The sequence below is a fragment of the Podarcis gaigeae genome, assembly GCF_964106915.1.
Source record: "Podarcis gaigeae genome assembly, chromosome: 3".
Taxonomy (NCBI): domain Eukaryota; kingdom Metazoa; phylum Chordata; class Lepidosauria; order Squamata; family Lacertidae; genus Podarcis; species Podarcis gaigeae.
Window position 1 is genome coordinate 21,064,502 of NC_139680.1, and position 20,045 is coordinate 21,084,546.

The 20,045-nt window shown below is 49.1% G+C and overlaps 1 long non-coding RNA gene across 2 annotated transcripts in view; it reads right to left on the bottom strand.

The window, feature by feature from the left end:
* Positions 1-20,045, bottom strand: part of LOC310840755 — a 36,954-nt gene that overhangs the window by 12,233 nt on the left and 4,676 nt on the right. Inside the window, exons 1-2 of one of the 2 annotated variants that reach the window (XR_014562096.1) lie at positions 16,676-16,869; positions 8,537-8,682 (exon numbers count right to left, since the gene is read on the bottom strand). This is a non-coding gene — a long non-coding RNA (uncharacterized lncRNA). Of the gene's footprint in view, positions 1-8,536; positions 8,683-16,675; positions 16,870-20,045 lie in introns of those variants that run through there. The other variant, XR_014562095.1, reaches the window with a different exon arrangement.

Sequence of the window (20,045 nt, forward strand, 5' to 3'; positions counted from 1 at the left end):
ACGTCTGGCACCTTGAAGACTAACAGATTTATTGTGGCATTAGCTTTCATGGAAAAGAGCCCAGTTCATCAGATGTTTAACAATATTGTTGTTATTGTTTTGCTGTTTTTGTTTTCATTATTTGTTTTTATCCTGCATTTTATTTTGCGAACCGCCCTGAGATCTTATGATGAAGGGTGGCGTTTAAATCTAATAAAGAAATAAAATAGTAAATAAATATCATCTTAAGGTACCACAAGACTTTTTACTTTTTTGCCATAACAGACTTGGGCGGCTGCATCCTCAGGACAAAATTCAGCAAAAAATGTTTCAAATGCAGAACGCTGAGGACAGATGCACACAAGCAGTGCTATAGTCTGGAATATTGGGTGAAGTTACATTGACTAACAGTGGTTTTCATCTACAAAACTTACCCCTTATTACGTATCAGCTGTCCTGTGCATACCCAGCCAAGGAATGAATTCTTTATTGACAAAAGCAGGCACTTACAGCATAGATGCACATTTCTAGCATCTACAGTATGTGGCTGTTTTCCAACTGCCCAGCAGAGCAGTTGAAGCAAAAGTGGGGCCATGCTCCACACCTCCACAGCTTATGTGCCCTTGTCTGATGGGGTGCATGAATGCAACCTGAGACTTCCTGCTTGGAAATCTTCATTGTACTTCCCTTTTCAAGCACCTCCTGGTTCTAGGAGACAGCAGAGCAGGGGACGGTAGGGATTTGACCAGCCCACCCACCTGAGCAGCCTCCTCTACTTCTGACCCATCTGGAACTTCTGCCCCTGTCTCTGATGGCTCATAGCCTTCCCTTTCCCTGGCTTCTACCAATCAGGTGGCACCAAACGTCTCCTTGGTCCACCTCCAGTCCTCCTGCCTCCATCACACACCCATCAGAGCCCTCTCAGTCCCTGACATGAGCCTACATAATGGATGAATGGATCATAGATTCATAGAATTGTACAGTTGGGAGGGATTCTGATGGATGAGATATTTGACAATAGAACTTGAACCATGGCCTCATCTCTATCAGGCCTTCCTCTGCTCCAATGGCCCTCAGGGCATGGCCACTAATGACCAGTTTCTAAGATAGGATTACTGGTATCCCAAATACGGAGATGTTTCTAAATTATTGACTATCTTCACCTTAAGCTTTATCTGAGCTAAGGGTCTAGGATTAAGACAAAAGTGTCTGAAGTGGACTTGGGGAAAACTGACAGCACATTTTCATAAATGGCAATAACTGCATCTCTTTCATTAGAAAGAATGAGTTTATGGAATGAAACTGTTGTAGGAGGTGTATGCTATAGCCCCAAATTAGATATTTTAGGAAAAGAATCGTATGGACATGTGATTACAACCTTTGTTTCCCTCTTCTACCTTTTTGGGGGGGCAGGGTGGGGGGGGTTGTATTCAATCTGCATCTTAGTCCAGAAGCGATAATTTAACATGGCTGTGCCATTCTCATAAGCCACAGCTTGTCAGATGCTGAATTATCAGTACCAAGTCAAGCAGTGCAGTAGAAACAGATCGCATGTGCCAATTTTCCTTCATTTGCTTACCATTTTCCAGTCACTGGAGGAAACTGCAAATGCCAGTCTTTCTCTTGCATGATAGAAGTGCGTCGAACTCAATAATTTAGCAGATGTTCATGGACAGCAGGTGGTCCAATGAATTACAGCAAAGACACAAGTCATTAATGTTAAGGTTGCTAGTCATCAAACTTGTTAAACTTATACTTTACAAGTGTCTTTTAAACTAAAAAAACAAGAAATTATAATCCCCTATGTAAGGGGCTGCAGGAAAGGTTACAACATGGGGCTTTTTAGTTCAGAGGGTGAACTCAAGGGAGATGTCTAACATTATGTGGTGTGGAGAAAGTGATCAGGGAGAAGTTTGTTCTCCTCTCATGATACTAGAACTCAAGGACATTCAATGAAGATGAATATTGGAAGACAAAAGAAGATACTTCATATAGCACAAAGTTAACTTTTGTCAGGAGATGGAGTGAAGCGTAGGTCAGCAATCAGAGCAAAACACTGTCGGTGAAGTTAACTCTTTATTTAAGAAACCAAAACAGCACAAGCCTAGTGACCCCAGCAGCTCTTCCCAGTAGGTCTTGCTCCAACCAGGGAGTTGCAAGGACTGAAAGGAGACTCCTCCTCTCCCAAGCAATCTCAGACTGCATCTGCCCTAAGTAATTTCTGCTCTGCTCTTTTCATTTCTCTGTGTGTCCTAGACCGGGGAAGGGGAGCTGATCGCAGCAGGATGGAGAGACACCCTGGATTCTTCAGTAGCCTGCCCCCCTGTCTCCTGGCCCCCTCCTCTCCAGCCTCTGCTTCTGCCTCGGAGTCTGAACTGCTGTCTGCCACAGCCTCTTCCTGCTCACTAAAAACCCTGTTGCCTCTTCAGCTTCTGACACCTCCTCCTCCCAATCTGCTCCTTCTTCTCCCTCTGACCACTCATTGTTGTCCCACCACCAGTCCCCTGGCTCTGAGCCTTCTTCCCCTGCGGTGTTCGTTGAGGGTTCCCCGACTGGCACTTCCCTCAAGTTGAGAGAGTGGCAAGTGTGAGAACAGATGCCAGCCTAGATGGGCCTTTGGCCTGATCCAGCAGAGCTATTACATGAAGAGACATATCACCATGATCTTAAGCAGGAACACAACCTCCTTTACTAGATTCTCCCTCCAACAGACTAGGAAGAATGAAGGACGAGAACTTTACAATTCTCCACACCACACATAAGAACAGAACACATTGCTTTTCCCCCTACAATGTAGATTTACTTCAAAAAGGTGCATCAAATCAATAGGCAATCTGGTGTGCCGGTGTAACATGACGTCACGTTATGTCATGGGTGTCATTGGGCACCCATAATCTGGGGCCCAAGTCAGCCCCCCTGCTCTCTGGTGTGTTCAGCATTTTTCAGAAATGGAAGTTCTGCAGCAACTTCTGTCACTTAGGCCAGTTTGTGCAGCACATGTGCCAATTGGAACTAAAAACAGTGCCAAATTGGAATTCTTTACCAATGTACACAGGTGACAGCCTTTTAAAATCCATTTCCCATGCTCTTTTAAGAGGAATAATTGACAGAACAGTGAGGTGCAACACACTGAAGAACGAGGCTCAGTAGCAGCACTTAATTTGGCTGCGAGAATTTGTCTTCTCAAGAGCGTCATCGTTTAGTTGCAACCGTCTTCTGATTTCTAGATGCTAGTTTCTGAAAAATGATGATGGCTTGAATCTGCTGCAGTATTAAAAATGCTCAGGGAGCTTAAGTCACTGGGTTGAAACGAATATTCTTAAGAACAGAGGGCTCTTCCTTATACCAAATCAGACCATTTGTCTATCAATCTCAGCTTTGTCTACAGTGACTTGTCGTAACTTTCCTGTGTTTCAGCCAGAAGTTTTTCCTAGCTCTATTTGCAGAGGCGCTAGACACTGGACCTCAGAGTTTCTGCATGGAAAGCAAAAGTCACCCATAGTGCATTGTTTTATTCTAGAAACACTGGTGCAAATCTACCTTGTTCAGCATAAATATTGCCGGCACATGCAGCCACTCTGACCATTCTCATCTGATCAAAGGCAATGATATGCACATCAGGGCAGGAAAATTCTGCAATCCATGTTATTAGTAAATATATTAGAAGGAAGTGTGATTGTGGCTATCACACACAGGGCCCCCGGACGTCTGACGGTCTATTGACCCTGTGCCACCACTGTGATTGCTTTTTCCGCTGCCACCACCCCGTATCTCACGGGGACACACGGAGTCCAGTCAGTTGTTAACATAAATAATCAAGTTTATTTTTAAATGCAGGAACAAGCTTATGGTTTCAGTTAATTTTTCTCTTGTCAGTTTCTTATTCTTAGTTCTTAACAACTCCAAACTGATTATTCCAACTATCTATCTGACTCCACCTAACAATCCTCTCACTCTTTCACAATACAACTCTACCAACCCACACCTAAACCTCAACTCAACTCCCAAACCTCAACCCCCAACTCAACTCAACTCAACTCCTTTCAAAACTTCCTACTCTAACTTTTATTCCCCCCTTGCATTCTCACTGGCCAATCACATCACACCTATTTTAACCCTTTCCTTATGACCCATCCTAGGAGGCAAACGCCACAGTGATGCTGCCAGTTTAACTCTAAAAGGGAAATCAAGTCTGCAGTATGGTGTCCTGTGTGTTGGTAGATTTGGGTCAAATAGACCTGGCTTCATGGCCATTCAGGAACTGCGTGACTTTGGACCAGCCACATACTTGGAGGAGTGCATTAGAGGCATAAATGGCATCATCCTGTTCCCTGCCAATATTGCTAAAAATGAAAGACTGCTCGCTTCAGCTAGTTTCTCAGGGGAAGTATGCCATAAATTTGAAGAGAGCCCTGCACGTCTCCAAAAGGGAAAAGCAACCCAGGACTGATGAAAAATGAACTCGAGCTGAACTCTCCCAGTGGCAACTCAATGAGGAATAACAATGAGATATATGTGAGGATAATGGTGTGAAATATTCTATGAGACACAGAAGGGTGACCTAGTGTTCCCGTGCAAAGGAAAACAAGGATCAGGTCTGACGTGCTAAGCAACCTGCCTCCCTGGCAGCTCATATATAAGGAGGAAATTATGTTCTCCATATGAGCCTCGTCTAATTTAATAACAAATGCTCACACTTTCAAAATGCTGCAGAGGCTTTCACAACTCACTTAATGCTTACAAATTACTTTTAATACTGTACACTAGAAATAAAACATGCCATTTGCTGATTCATTAATAAGTCATATAAGGCAGGTGAAGGTACACATAGCAATTCTCTGAACCTTTGGCATTAGTATTCAAATCTCTTCCCCCCCCCCCAACCCACCCATGTTGTATTTTCAGAGACTTGGTAATAGCACCTCATCGGGAGTACTGGAAATCTTAAAGGGATATGTCTTGGCTTCCAGTGCAAAATGTGAAACATGGAACACAGCAGCTTCTTTGGTGAATTTCTATATTTATTGAACATTTCTAGCCCAAAGGCTGCATAGCGCCTGGAAATTTCCAATTTCCTGAGACATACTCTGCACACCAACACCCTTGCGATGTCCAGCGAGCTCCGCATCTCATGCCCTCAGTTATGGCAAACCTTTAAAACGTAGCAAAGCTCTCCCCCAGAAATAGTATGACCAAAACTGTAAACATATTAAGGTTATGGAACCCCTGCCTGTGATATACAGTAGGTGACAATCACAGCATTTAGGTACAGAATTCTATGCCACCCTGACAATTCTATTTCTCATGTTCTTAACTCTTTGCCTAACCTTTCATCCTTTCTGCTCAAGCCCTCAAAATTTATGTTGCATTTCTTGCTTCAAGTACACGTCACATGAATATTTGGCTTGTGATCCTGGATTTTTAAAATTATTTATTTCGCCTTCCCATGTTGAATGTTGCTTGGCTTGCTCCGCTGAAACACTTGCAGGCAACCAGCAACTCTGCCTGACTGTCTGTGGCTGTAAACCAGGAATCTTCAAGACCCAGGAGCCACTTTTAACCCAAACATGCACTTGGGGATCAATTTCTTAATCTTTTACCATGATTTACACAGTAGTAGTGCTCCTGTTGCGGCCTACCTTGGATCAGGCCACAACCCACCAGCTGAAGACCGGTGTTCTAAACTACTCTACCACAATGGGATACAAATCAAGGAAGAATTTAACAAGTTCCCTTGAGTTCCCTTAGAAAAATGAAATGAAATACTACTACAGTGGTACCTCAGAAGTCGGAACGGAATTCGTTCCGGAAGTCCGTTTGACTTCCAAAATGTTCGGAAACCAAAGTGTGGCTTCTGATTGGCTGCAGGAAGCTCCTGCAGCCAATCAGAGGCCATGGAAGCCCTGTTGGGCATTCGGGTTTCCAAAGAACATTCACAAACCAAAACACGCACTTTGCAGCGTTTGGGAGCCAAAATGTCCAAGTACCAAGGCGTTTGGGATCCAAGGTACAACTGTACAGTGGTACCTCAAGTTACATACGCTTCAGGTTACATACGCTTCAGGTTACAGACTCCGCTAACCCAGAAATAGTGCTTCAGGTTATGAACTTTGCTTCAGGATGAGAACAGAAATCGTGCTCCGGTGGCGTGGCGGCAGCAGGAGGCCCCATTAGCTAAAGTGGTGCTTCAGGTTAAGAACAGTTTCAGGTTAAGAACGGACCTCCAGAACGAATTAAGTACTTAACCCGAGGTACCACTGTACTTGAAATTCAATAGATCCTATAGCTGGAATTACATACAATCTAACTTCTGCTTTTGGGGGGTTATTTTTAAGATGGTTTAGGATAATTATAGACCTTTTTCTAGAGAAGATTTTTTAAAAGCATGATTTTTATTACTAGGCATTGAGGGTACAGTCTTTGGAATTTGAGGGCTAAATAAAAGTTATTTCAAGGTAAAAGGAGTAACACAGAAAACTTTTGCTTGCCAACCAAGAGAAAGAAACCCAAGTTTGATGAGGCAAGGAACCAATATTCAAGTTCGGCATCTCAAATGGCAAAAAGGTTTGCATTAAAAAAAAATGTTTAAACAAAATGTTCATGGAAAAATTTCAGGCAACAACCAAATGTGTAAATATGACCATCTGCTTGTGGGCCGATGAATACAAACAACAGCAACACATGCCACCGACATCATATGCCAACCATCACCTTGATCATCTTATGTTCGTTCTTGTCTCCTTCCTCTCCCTGAACTGTTGCATATGCATGCGCATATAAAAATCACTCAGCACAGTTGGAGCCCAATCCTTACGGGAGCATGAGGTGCTTCCCTGGCATACATGATAGCTAATCACAACACTCAAACATCTCCAAAGAAGAAGAGGGGCTACTACAAACCCAGCTCTAATTAGAACACAAGACTTTCCGGCCTTCCAGTGCCCAACATCTCTGCCCACATGACCGAGCACAACCACCTGATGCGAGGGACGTTCCTTTTTTTGAGAAATGCACAGCATTGGCTGCCACTGCCCATTGCAAAAAAACAAAAAGAAACCTACACAGGAAGCTGCAAACCTTCACAGGTTTAATAATAATAATAATAATAATAATAATAATAATAATAATAATAATTTGTTATTTATACCCCGCCCATCTGACTGAATCTCCCCATCCACCCTGTGCAGCTCCCAATCACATGTTACAAACAATACAGCATTAAATATTAAAAATTTCCCTAAACAGGGCTGCCTTCAGATGTCTTTTAAAGATAGGATAACTGCTTATTTCCTTGACATCTGAAGGGAGGGTGTTCCACAGGGTGGGCGCCACTACCGAGAAGGCCCTCTGTCTGGTTCCCTGTAACCTCACTTCTCACAGTGAGGAAACCGCCAGAAGGCCCTCGGCGCCGGATCTCAGTGTCCGGACTGAATGATGCGGGTGGAGACACTCCTTCAGGTATACTGGACCGAGGCCGTTTAGGGCTTTAGAGGTCAGCACCAACACTTTGAATCGTGCTCGGAAACGTACTGGGAGCCAATGCAGATCTCTCAGACTGGTGTTATGTGGTCCCGGCGGCCACTCCCAGTCACCAGTCTAGCTGCCGCATTCTGGATTAATTGCAGTTTCTGGGTCACCTTCAAAGGTAGCCCCACGTAGAGCACATTGCAGTAGTCCAAGCGGGAGATAACCAGAGCATGCACCACTCTGGTGAGACAGTCCGCGGGCAGGTAGGGTCTTAGCCTGCGTACCAGGTGGAGCTGGTAAACAGCCGCCCTGGACACAGAATTAGCCTGTGCCTCCATGGACAGCTGTGAATCCAGAATGACTCCCAGGCTGCGCACCTGGTCCTTCAGGGGCACAGTTACCCCATTCAGGACCAGGGAGTCCCCCACACCCACCCACACCCTGTCCCCCAAGAACAGTACTTCTGTCTTGGTTGACTGTGAATGTCCAAAAGAAGATCCTATGAAGACCTCTTGTCCCCAGGACTTGGATGGATGGCATATCAAAGGGCATAACAAGTTTCTGTTTCTGTCATTGAAACATTCAATGCGTGGATTACAAGTGGAAGATGAACAGTAGTCTAATCATTATTTTCTTTATATTAAAAAGCCCTTTAGATGCACCATTCTGTTTTTATACAGTTGTTAATAATGCGTAAAGGAAGGCCATGTTATCCTTTGTGGTAATGAGTCTCGGTCTGTGGGAAACCTCATTCTGATGACCCCAGAAGCAGAAAGTCGGCTGTGGGTGGTTGCTAGGGAACTAATGGCATAGTTTCTCTGGTGAAATTTTCAATTTCATTGAAATTGAAAATAGAAACGAGAGAATTCCCCTGCTGGAAAAGACCACAATCTGTCAAGTACAGCATACCATTTCCAGAAGCAGCCAGCTAGTTGCCTTCAGAATTCACAGGAAGGGTATGATCACTATCCCTTTTTTTCTTTCTGACCCTCAGAGGTCCATTGGTGCTGGGTGTGCAGTCTCCATTTACCTATGAAGGTCTAACAAAGGTTTTTCAATGTCATCTAAGCTGATGGCTATTGCTACTTACATTTTCACGCCATCGTGTCCAAGATGTGCAATGAGAAGATGTAAAAAAAAAACCAGCTGGAAAACAAGACAAGACTCAGTTGTCTCTGCAAACTCTCACTGTTCACCATTCAAGGATTACACTGACTTATGGTCCCAGCATGATACCTGCAAATAGAGGGAACCAATGAACTTGTAATGATGGAGGCACACCCACAATACCCCCCTTTATCACAACTAGGGAACGGAGAAATCATGATTCGGTTTGCATTTAAAGGCAAGCATAACCTAATTCTTTGTGGCAACAATGGAAGGTTGCCGGGGGGGGGGAGGCAATTCAGGCCCAATCCCTGAGAGCAGCAGTATAGGATCCAGTGGATCCCAGGTTGTCTCAGCCCTGGCCCATCCTCAGAACACTCCATTTCGCAGCTGTCAGCTGGGCTGTTCTGGCGGGCCCATCGCTGGTGGATCTTCCACTCATCCACCAATTCAGCAGACAGTGGGAGGCTTGCTGAACCAGCAGACATGAGCAGAGAGATGCCTCCACTCATTCCAACCCCCCCCATAGCCCCTACATAAGGGGGGAGTTTGGATCACAGCCTAAGAGTTTTATAATGTCAGTGTGCAAGAAGTGTCTCTGAACTGGTTCAAAACCAGTTTGAAATGTCTAAACAGATACCAAATCAGGGAGTTTGTTAAAAAATAATAATATAAATAACGATTCGGAACCATCCCCATGTTTTTAATGGTTCAATTCCCTGATTTCCAGTTCTGTGTGGATCTTGTGGGTGGGGAGAGGGGAAGCAATTGATCTATCAATTAAAGCAGTATTGGAAAAGAAAGGAAGAAAGCCATTCACTACTGGCACATAAGTGCCTAACAGTGTAACTACTGGAGAATCTACAGTTCAAATTTACATCATAAAGTGTTGTTGTTGTTACTGTTACTTGTACCCCACCCATCTGACTGGGTTGCCCCAGCCACTCTGAGCAGCTTCTAACATATATAAAAACATAATAAAACATTAAACATAAAAAAACTTCCTTAAATGTTTTAAAATATGTTAAGCTATTTCCTCCAATGATTCCTGCATACTGGAGCCTTATATCACTGTTACTTCAAAGCCAAATATTTTGAAGCATGCTCCTGACTCACTAGAAGAAATCACTCATGGAACTAGCAGGCAAGGTGCCATTTCTACCAAGTACAGAACACCCATACTGTGCATACTGAAGAAGAAAGGCAGAAATCCTCTGAAAGTATAGTATGTCATATGACAATACAGAGAGACTTGTCCCTTTGCTGTCTATGGGCTGTGTTTTCCTTCTCTTTCTCCTCGGGGCTAAATGAGATGCGATGTCGGCAGGCTCGTATGTTTGCATACAGGTTGTGCCCTGATCGCACAGACTGTGGTGCTGAGAAAACCAGCAAAAGGGATGTTTACATGAAGTGAGCCTGCCTATGGCTCATATCCTCCCACTGCTAGCACTTTCTCCCAGCCAAGCACAGTCTGGGTATATGAGTTCAGCTCAAGAGAAAGGGCAAATGAAAGCAGTGAGAGACAAGCTGGCATGGGGAGGGTTCTGAACTCCTCACCCATAAGCCACCACCATCCAGCATTTTCCTCCTTCCTGAGAAGTCTCTGCTCTTTCTTCCTCGCTGCTCTGTATGCTTGGAACTGTCTCCCAGATCACCCGCACAATGCCATCTCTCTCAAACGCTCCTTTTCTGGGCGGGGTGGATAATCAGTCTCATATAACCAACATACCTGTCTAAATGATGCTTGAAAGGGTTAAGACCATAGAGAAAGCTGTCCTGTCAGGCTTAGCTCACCTTGGGAGGGACTAGGTCATCAAGTCTTTGTCCTTCCCATCCACCACAACCACCCAGTCTACCAGAGAAACTCAGCGTGTAAGGAGGTCTAAGCTGGTTGCTGTAGCTCAGACCGCATTGCATTTACAAGCCACTCTTGAGTTCCTATACCAATAATTTAGGAACTTTCATCACATGCTTGGGTCTGATTAGAGTGTTGTCTCTGCAGGGAGGACCCACTGACAGAGGACGGGTGTGCTGGACCCGGGGGATAGGTACCGTGAGCGTAGTCAGAGTCCACACGAAGAGGGGCGAGGTCCGAGGCAGAGAGCCGGGCAGGGAACAGGAACGCTGGAACAGGAGGCCGAGCAGGGAACAGGAACACTGGATGGTCAGGAACAGGAAGCCGAGCAGGGAACAGGAACACCGGATGGTCAGGAACAGGAGGCCGAGCAGGGATCAGAAACACCGGTTGGTCAGGAACAGGAGGCCGAGCAGGGATCAGGAACACAGGAAGGTCCGAAGCCAACAACGACGTTGCTCCCGCAACCTGGAACCGGGCTGACTGGCTTTTATCCTCTTCTAAGGCCAGGGGCGGTCCCGGCCCCCAGGAGCCCCGCCTCCTCTGGCCTTAAGGCGAGCACTCCTCCTGGGAGCAACCAGTTCCCTTCACCTCTCTGCCCTAAGCCTCTGCAGATCAGGAGAGGCCGAAGGGTTACTGGGCCCCGGAGGAGGCTCACCTGTAGCCACTGAGTCCTCAAGCACCTCTGGGGCCTGAAGGGTTTCACCTGGGGCCAGCTCCTGGTGCTCTGCCACAGGTGTAGGCTCTTCAGAATCTAGGCCTTGCCCCAGTTCAGCCGGCCCTGGAGGCGAGGACTCATGTGCAGGCTGGGATTCCTCTGGTTCAGCCTCTGAATCGGAATCCCAGGCCATCACACCATCCCCCCTCCCAGGCCCCCCCCCACCGAGGGTCCGGACCCGGCTTGCCGGGGTACGTCGCATGGAACTCTCGGAGGCAGGCAGGTGCGTGGACGTTGGCCGCCGGTTCCCAGGAACGGTCCTCCGGTCCGTACCCCTTCCAGTCAATGAGATACTGCAGCTTTCCCCTGCGGTATCGGGAGTCCAGGATGCGTTCCACCTCGTACTCGGGCTCTCCCTGAACCAACACTGGCTGCGGTCGGGGACGGTTCGGGTGGAACTCGTCGGGTGGGGCCACCGGACTCAGAAGGGACCTGTGGAAGACCGGGTGAACCTTCAGGGTTGCAGGCAACCGGAGATGGAATGCCACAGGTGAGACTTGGTCCACGATAGGGAACGGGCCGGTGAAACGGGCGTCCAACTTCCGCGAAGGTCGAGAGGGGTGGAGGTGGCGAGTGGAGAGCCAAACCAGGTCACCGATGCGAAGTTCCGGCCTCACCTGGCGGTGGCGGTCGGCCTGGGCTTTGTACGCATCCTTGGCCTGGTGCAGTTCCTCCACCAAAAGCTGTTGCTGGGACTGGAGCTCTTGAAGCCACTCCGTCACCGCCGGGACCGCGGATGCCGGCAGCACTTCTGGAAACAGCCGTGGATGATAACCGCAACTGGGCTGGAACGGGGTCTGCTGGGTGGACGCATTCACCGCGTTGTTGTAGGCGAACTCCGCCAATGCCAGGTGGTCGACCCAGTCATCCTGCTGGTAGCTGCAGTAACACCGGAGTTACTGCTCCAGCACCGCGTTCGCCCGTTCCGTCTGGCCATCGGTCTGTGGGTGGTAGGCTGACGAGAGGCAGACCTCTGTCCCGAGGGTCTGGTGTAATGCTCGCCAGAACCGGGATGTGAACTGAACGCCCCGGTCGGACACCACGTGCTCAGGTAGGCCATGCAGGCGGAAGACATGCTGAAGGTACAGCTGAGCGGTTTCCTTGGCTGTGGGTACAGATGGGCAGGGGGCGCAGTGCACCATCTAGGTGAAATGGTCGGAGAAAACTAGAAGGCAGGTACAGCCACGAGACGGGGGTAAGTCCACTACAAAGTCCAGCGAAACCGTATGCCAAGGGCGTGGTGGAACTGGCAATGGCTGAAGTAGGCCGGGGGGTCGCCCGGTAGGGCCCTTGGCGCACCGGCAGACATCACAACCAGCAACGTAGCGAGCCACGTCAGCCTTCAGGCGAGGCCACCAAAACTCACGACTTACCAGATGGGTGGTCCAATACCGTCCAAAGTGCCCCGCTGCTGGGGCATCATGGGCCATCCGGAGGACCTCCAGCCGCAGTGGCCCTGGCGGGATGTACAGACGACCGTGGTGCAGCAGAAGGCCCTGATGCAGGACCAGCCCCGGATACTGAGGGCTGGACCCTTCAGCCAGCTCCCGGAGTCATTCCTGGGCCCAAGCGTCGACCCGCTGCTGTTCCCGCACCCGAGCCTGCAGTGGCTCCGCCTCCTGGGTGGCCAGGAATGCAGCTGGAGGTAGGATTGTGGTGGGTACTGCTTGCTGTACCGTGTCTGCGTTGTCTTCAGGTTTCCGGGACAGGGCATCTGCCTTCTGGTTCTGAGAGCTAGGGATGTAGCGGATCCGGAACTGGAACCGGGAAAAGAACAACGCCCACCGGATCTGTCTTTGGTTCAGCTTGCGGGTGGTCTGGAGGTACTCCAGGTTCTGGTGGTCGGTTCTCACCTCCACCGGATGTCGTGCCCCCTCAAGATGGTGGCGCCAGACCTCAAAGGCCACCTTGATGGCCAGTAGTTCCCGCTCCCACACAGTATAGTTACGTTCCGCTGGTAGGAGCTGGCGGGAATAGAAGGCACAGGGTAAGAGTGGCGCTTCAGGTCCATTCTGTTGAGACAAGACGGCACCGAGAGCCGTACTGGAGGCGTCGGTCTCCATCACAAATGGTCGAGAGGGGTCAGGATGTTGTAAGATTGGCGCCCTCTGGAAACAGGCCTTCAACCCCTGAAACGCCTCCTCTGCCTCCTTGTCCCAGGAAAACGGCATCTTTGGGCGCAGTAGCCGGGTCAACGGGGTGGTGCGATGAGCATAATCTGCAATGAAGGTCCGGTAGTAGTTGGCGAACCCCAGGAAACGCTGTAGGTCCTTGCGGTTCCGAGGTGCCGCCCATTCTCGAACCGCTGTCACCTTCCCAGGGTCCATCTGCACCCCATCTAGAGAGAGCCGGTGACAAGGAAGTCCACAGTCCGCTGATGGAACTCACACTTGCTGAGCTTTGCGTACAAACGGTGCTCACGCAAGCGCTGCAGCACGGTCCGGACATGTCCCTCATGGCGAGCCGGGTCACGGGAGTAAACCAGTATGTCATCCAAGTACACCACCACGTACTTGTCTAACAAGTCCTGGAACATGTGGTTGATGTAGCGTTGGAACACAGCAGGCGCGTTGCACAAACCGAAAGGCATAACCAGGTATTCGAACTGCCCGTACCGGGTCCCGAACGCCATCTTCCACTCATCCCCGGCTCGGATCCGAATCAAGTTGTAGGCCCCCCGGAGGTCCAGCTTGGTGAACACTGTGCCCCTTGCACCCGCTCCAGCAACTCCGAGATAAGGGGCAAGGGGTACCGGTCTGGGATGGTAATTTTGTTCAGGGCTCAGTAATCATGGCAAGGGCGGAGTTCCCCACATTTCTTCTTAACAAAGAGCACTGGTGCCGCGATAGGCGAGGTGGAAGGCCTAATGAACCCACGCTCCAGGTTCTTGCGCAAGAAGTCCTGCAAAGCCTCACGCTCTGGCTCTGTTAGAGAATATAAGCGACTCACTGGTAAGGGCGCTCCGGGCTGGAGGTCTATGCCGCAGTTAAAAGGCCGGTGCGGCGGCAGCTGGTCTGCCCCCCGTTCCTCGAACACGTCCTGGTAGTCCTGGTACACGGCTGGGAGCGTGGGTGCTGCCTCCTCCGTGGGCGCGGCCGCTAGCATCTCGGATTGAGCATGGGAACATGGGTCTGGGAAGTGCACAGTCCGTTTGACCCAGTCAATCTGAACGTTGTGAGCTTCCAGCCAGTCCATCCCGAGCACTAGGGGGAACCGGGGCATAGAAGCAATGTCCAAAGTTCACACCTCCCGGTGCTGCTGGAGACACAGGACCAAGGGCTGGGTCTCCCGAGTGACGGCACCCGAACGCAGGAGCCGTCCGTCAATTGCCTCCACCTGTACCGGTTCTGGCTTGTTCTGAAGTGGCACCTGATGATGAGCGGCAAAGGCAGCGTCCATATAGGAGCGGGTTGCCCCCGAATCTACCAAAGCGTGGGTAAGAATCCAGGGCCCACCTGGAGGGTAGAGACGCACCGGTACCATGAGATGTCGCAATTCCACTGGTGAGGGCCCTTCTTGCATGGTTTGGGACCCCATGTTGCTAGGGCCTTCGGCTTCCGAGGTTGGCGGTCTCCCTGCGACTGGTAGCTTCTCGGGACAGGAACGGGCGTAATGTCCACCCCCACTGCAGTAAAGACACAGGTTCCCCTCCCGACGCCGCGACTTCGAGGGGGAGAGCCGAGGTCGCGCAGCCCCGAGCGGCGTTGGCTCGACTGGCAACTCGGCTCTGGGCGTGGACCTGCTGGGAAGGACTGGCGCTAGGAGCCGGGAGTGCTGGCAGTCCCGGGCCTGGCGACGGTCCTCCAACCGATCGTCTATCTGCAGGCTCCGCTGAATGAGGGTATTCAGTGTGGTGGGACGATCCATCATGGCCAACTGGTCCAGTATCTCGTCCGACAGTCCCTCAAGATACTGGTCCCGTAGTGCAGAGTCATTCCAAGACAAGTCTTGTGCCAACAGCCGAAATTCTGTGGCGTAGGCGGCAGCTGTGCACTTGTCCTGTCTCAACCGACGAATCCCCCGATTGGCTTGGCTCTCCTTCAGAGGGTTACCAAACACAGTCTCTAAGTGGTTACAAAACCCCACATAGTCCGTTAGCAAAGGAGAGTCTTGCCGGAGCAGTGGCAAAGCCCACTTGGCCGCCTGGTCCTTTAACAAACTGATTAAAAAGTGCACCTTGGTGCGGTCGTCAGGGAAGTTCCAGGCTCGCCCCTGAATGTACAACTTGGCCTGGGCGAGGAACATGGGAAAACTGGCCTGGGTCCCATCAAATTTCTCTGGCAAGGCCACTGGGTACTTGCCAGGAGCCGGGGCGTCGGCCCCAGGAGCCGGTAGGGCTTCCAAGCGCTGCTGAAGTGCCGTAACCGCGTCGCTGAGCTGCTGCACGGTGTGAGTCAAGGCCTGGTCAGCCATGGCCTCTGGCTCTTCCCGAACGCACCCCAACGAAGGGGGAGTGCGGGTGTGGCGGGAGCAAACTGTGCTGGACCCGGGGGATAGGTACCGTGAGCATAGTCAGAGTCCACACGAAGAGGGGCGAGGTCCGAGGCAGAGAGCCGGGCGGGGAACAGGAATGCTGGAACAGGAGGCCGAGCAGGGAACAGGAACACCGGATGGTCAGGAACAGGAGGCCGAGCAGGGATCAGGAACACCGGTTGGTCAGGAACAGGAGGCCGAGCAGGGATCAGGAACACAGGAAGGTCCGAAGCCAACAACGACGTTGCTCCCGCAACCTGGAACCGGGCTGACTGGCTTTTATCCTCTTCTAAGGCCAGGGGCGGTCCCGGCCCCCAGGAGCCCCGCCTCCTCTGGCCTTAAGGCGAGCACTCCTCCTGGGAGCAACCAGTTCCCTTCGCCTCTCTGCCCTAAGCCTCTGCAGATCAGGAGAGGCCGAAGGGTTACTGGGCCCCGGAGGAGGCTCACCTGTAGCCACTGAGTCCTCAAGCACCTCTGGGGCCTGAAGGGTCTCACCTGGGGCCAGCTCCTGGTGCTCTGCCACAGGTGTAGGCTCTTCAGAATCTAGGCCTTGCCCCAGTTCAGCCGGCCCTGGAGGCGGGGACTCATGTGCAGGCTGGGATTCCTCTGGTTCAGCCTCTGAATCGGAATCCCAGGCCATCACAATGGGCCCCATTAAGAATGAGGGAGACAGATGCGCCTCACCAGGAAGGGCATTCCACAAAGAGGGAACCATCACCAAGAAGACCCTTTCACGGGGCAATGCCAACCAGCCAGCAGACAGTTGCACAGGATTGGCTCTCTGGTATCACCTGATTCCCAGGACCAAGAAAATTCTGTGCTGTGATGCTAGTAGCTTAACTTGAACTACCTGCAGTCCCCCTTCTCTAATCCATGCCTCACTCACATCTCCCACTTCAAGCCCTGCAGCACCTGTCGAGAAGCCCAGCTGTAGCCATAGCTGTGTGTATGGGACTCCTTACCCATAAATCCTGTAGGCTGTATCTCAAGTCTAGTTAAATCAACACTGTTCTATTGACTTCATCTTTGAAATTACACCAGCTGAGGATTCAGAGACATATGTTTTACACACACACCTGCTAAAGAAAGGATTATTTCTGGAGGAAAGGAGCTTAGCTTTTCTTTGAATTGAAGAGTTTGGGGGCTTCTGAAAGCTGCTGTGGTTGCTGAATCCCAAGAGCATCGTCTCCTTTGTGGCATTGTTTTTCTTCTAAACGGAAGATCTTTTCCTAACCAGAATAAAAATGGCTTGTCATGTTGAAGCGTAACATCTGTGGGTTTCGCTTTCATGAAAGCAGAACCGCACATCTGCACTATAAATACTCAATAATGCTTACATACATTAATCTGTATTCCCAGCTATGTCTTTTTGCCCCACATTCAAACCTGGACGCAAGAGATCTCAGAAAATGAGAACCTGGCTTTAAACAATGAAACGGGGGGGGGGGGGTGTTGAGAAAGAATCCAGCCCAAATAAGGAGCATTCAGTTCTTTTGCTAGGAAGGAAAACTGTGCTGAGAGTAAGTGCATTTGGTTTAAAAACTATTCTGAGATATTTTCAGTCAATGCAGGTCAGAAAGATGGTCTGTGGATTCTGGGAAAGGAGATTTGAATACACTATTCAATACAAATCAGATAACTTAAAAATCAATTTTGTTCCAGGGAAAAAGTTCTCTCAAACCAAAAGAGACTCAACTAATTACATCAAGCAAGGAGATGTAATATAGTCTATATGCACTTCAATAGATTTTTGTCTACGTGCAGAACAGGCAGCTAGAAAACCATGGCAGCAGGGGCCAGACATGTTCAGAATGTTTAATCTGGTGTCTTTTGCCTAGAAATGGAGTGCACATTATTAATGCCACAGGGACTGCACTGACAGTGGTCTCCACATGGTGGCCCATAACTAGGGGCTGTGGACATCAGTAAGAACCCGGCATGGGGGCAAGGGGATCAAAGTACTTCCACAAAGGCCAGCTTATGGTGGCATCCCATCACAACCCAATAAAATCTGCTCTGGGTTATAGAAACAGCCATGCAGTTCTTACAGCACAAAACAGAGCAAGTGGTCATTGAACACATGGTTTGGCACACTGGGCAACAACCTTAGTGGTGGCTCTTCTGAGCATGATTGCCATCACATTAGCCACCCAGAAATCCTGGGAAGTGACAGCAAGGTGGAATGTTTCCGTTTTCAGCTCACGCCCATTAAGAGATATTTTGAAATAGTCCCTTACTTCAATTCCTGGATGTGCCAATATACAGAGAGTGTAGAGAAATTCATAAGAGGAGGGAAAATAACAACTGTATTTCAGACAAACTGGCAGGGTTTCAAATGAAGGCTTCAAGAAAACCTTATCCAGCCTTCCTGCAAGTTATTCTTGCTCCCAGTGCTGGAATTCTAATGTTTGATCTTTGAGAGCTGAGAGCCATACTAGATGTGACGATGGCAAAATATGGCGAGGACAGCTGATCCAAAGGTCGCACAGGGGAGCACTCCCTGCCTGTCCACCACAAAATCCAATGGGTCCTTCTTGCAGCCAAGTTTGCTTCTGTTATCAGAACCCTGCTTAGAGGAAGGTGACATTGGAGGGCAGAGTTTCTACACTTCCTTGTAGGGAGGAAAATGAGTAAAACTACATGCGGAGCTCTGTGTTTTTAGCCCTATATAAGCTGAAAAGTCCATTAAGATATGCCAGAGAGGGTCAGGTTTCCATCCATTCTGGGAGCAATTCTTCAGGAGCTACAGTGCAGAGCCTTTACATTGGTGGCCCTGTCAGTGTTCCGCACTACAGCATAAACTGCTGTGCCTGATGGGAATTTAGCGCTGTGTCTTGTCAAGATTTGCTTTTGCATCTTAATGTAGCAGAAGGTTTATTGATTTGTCATGTGTTACGATTTGTAATGTGATTTATTAGCTGCACTGCGTTTCTGAAATGAATCAATCAGGATGTATTAGTAAGCAGGCCATAACACAAATGAGTCAGGGTATTCAGATAAATTGAGTGTGACTCCAGCTGCTTAGCATTTCTCTCTTCTTTTATTTTAAGAAGCTGCGTCTGTGCTGGGAACCCATGCCTGATTTTGGTTTTTCCAAAATCTGTACGTGTGACAAAAGAGATGGATACCCAGTTTTGACAAAATTAAAAAATTCCTTCCAGTAGCACCTTACGAGACCAACTAAGTTTGTTATTGGTATGAACTTTTGTGTGCATGAACACTTCTTCAGATACCAGTTGCGACAAGTAATGATCTACATGTGGATTTTCGTCATAAAAGTACTTTTAAAATGATTTTTGAGCTAATGGCTGAGATAAGAAAACAAGATTCCTTATCTCCAAATAGGATACTGAAGCCAGAAGAGGCATTTCAAACCACACCAGAAGTAGTCTGAACAGCGTTACACAGGCAGCTGCCTCCTACCAAATCAGACCACTAATTCATCTAACTCAGTATTGTCTCACACCAAGGATGGCGAACTTCCAGATGCTACTGAACTACAACTCCCATCATTCTGACCATTAGCAGTGCAGCCTGGAGTTGGTGTGAACTGGAATCTAGGGTACTCTCTAGGGTACAGGGATCTTTCTCAGCGCTACCTGGAAATGCCAGGGATTGAATCTGCACGCACAATATGAGCTGCTGAGCTATGTGGCCCTTCCCATGAGTCTGTCAAGATCCCACCCAACCGAGACCCCAGGAAGACCTTTTCGAAAGAAAAGGGCTAGGAAGATTGCAGAAAACCCCCTATAGCTGAGGACCTGGAGGAACCCACAATTGTTCCCAAGACCGCCTGAAATGCCCTGTCTAATGCACACCTTGCATAGACCCCACCCATAACCCTCCAACTCAAGCCCTCCTCGATCCCTGATTCTCTCCCTTCACCACCACCACCCCTGGACCACAAAGACAGCAGCACGGGGAAGCCCAGAGTCACAGCAGAAGAAACTGTTTGGCTGAAAACAGATATTTCCTTGTAAGAAAGGGCGTATTCAGGAAGTGGGAGAAGATTCAGCCGTAAAGAATGACCCCGCAGATGACTTGGGGAAGGAGGAGCTGGCAGATATGTGTCCCAGTGTCCTCCAGACCTTTCCTGGGCTAATAGCTCCAGCTTTCACACTAGGTCCTCATCATGGACAGTGTCTGCATCTTTCTCGGCCCTTGCGTTGCCACTGAGATGTGCCTCCTTGGCTCACTCTTCCCCCTCCTTCCAGCGGATGAGTGCAAGCTTGTTTATTAAGTTGCCTTATTCATTCTCCTTTGATGGAAAGGATTTGACTAAGAGGCAGCCTGGAGAGAAAGAAAATACTCTGGACTGGTTCCAGACCGACTTAGGGTGGAAAGGTAATTTCAAGCAGCTCTCCATGCCTGAGCTTGCTAAAATCCAAACAAATGACAGCACATGAAACATCCTCTGTGAGGGCAAAAGTAAGCCCTGTGTCCTTC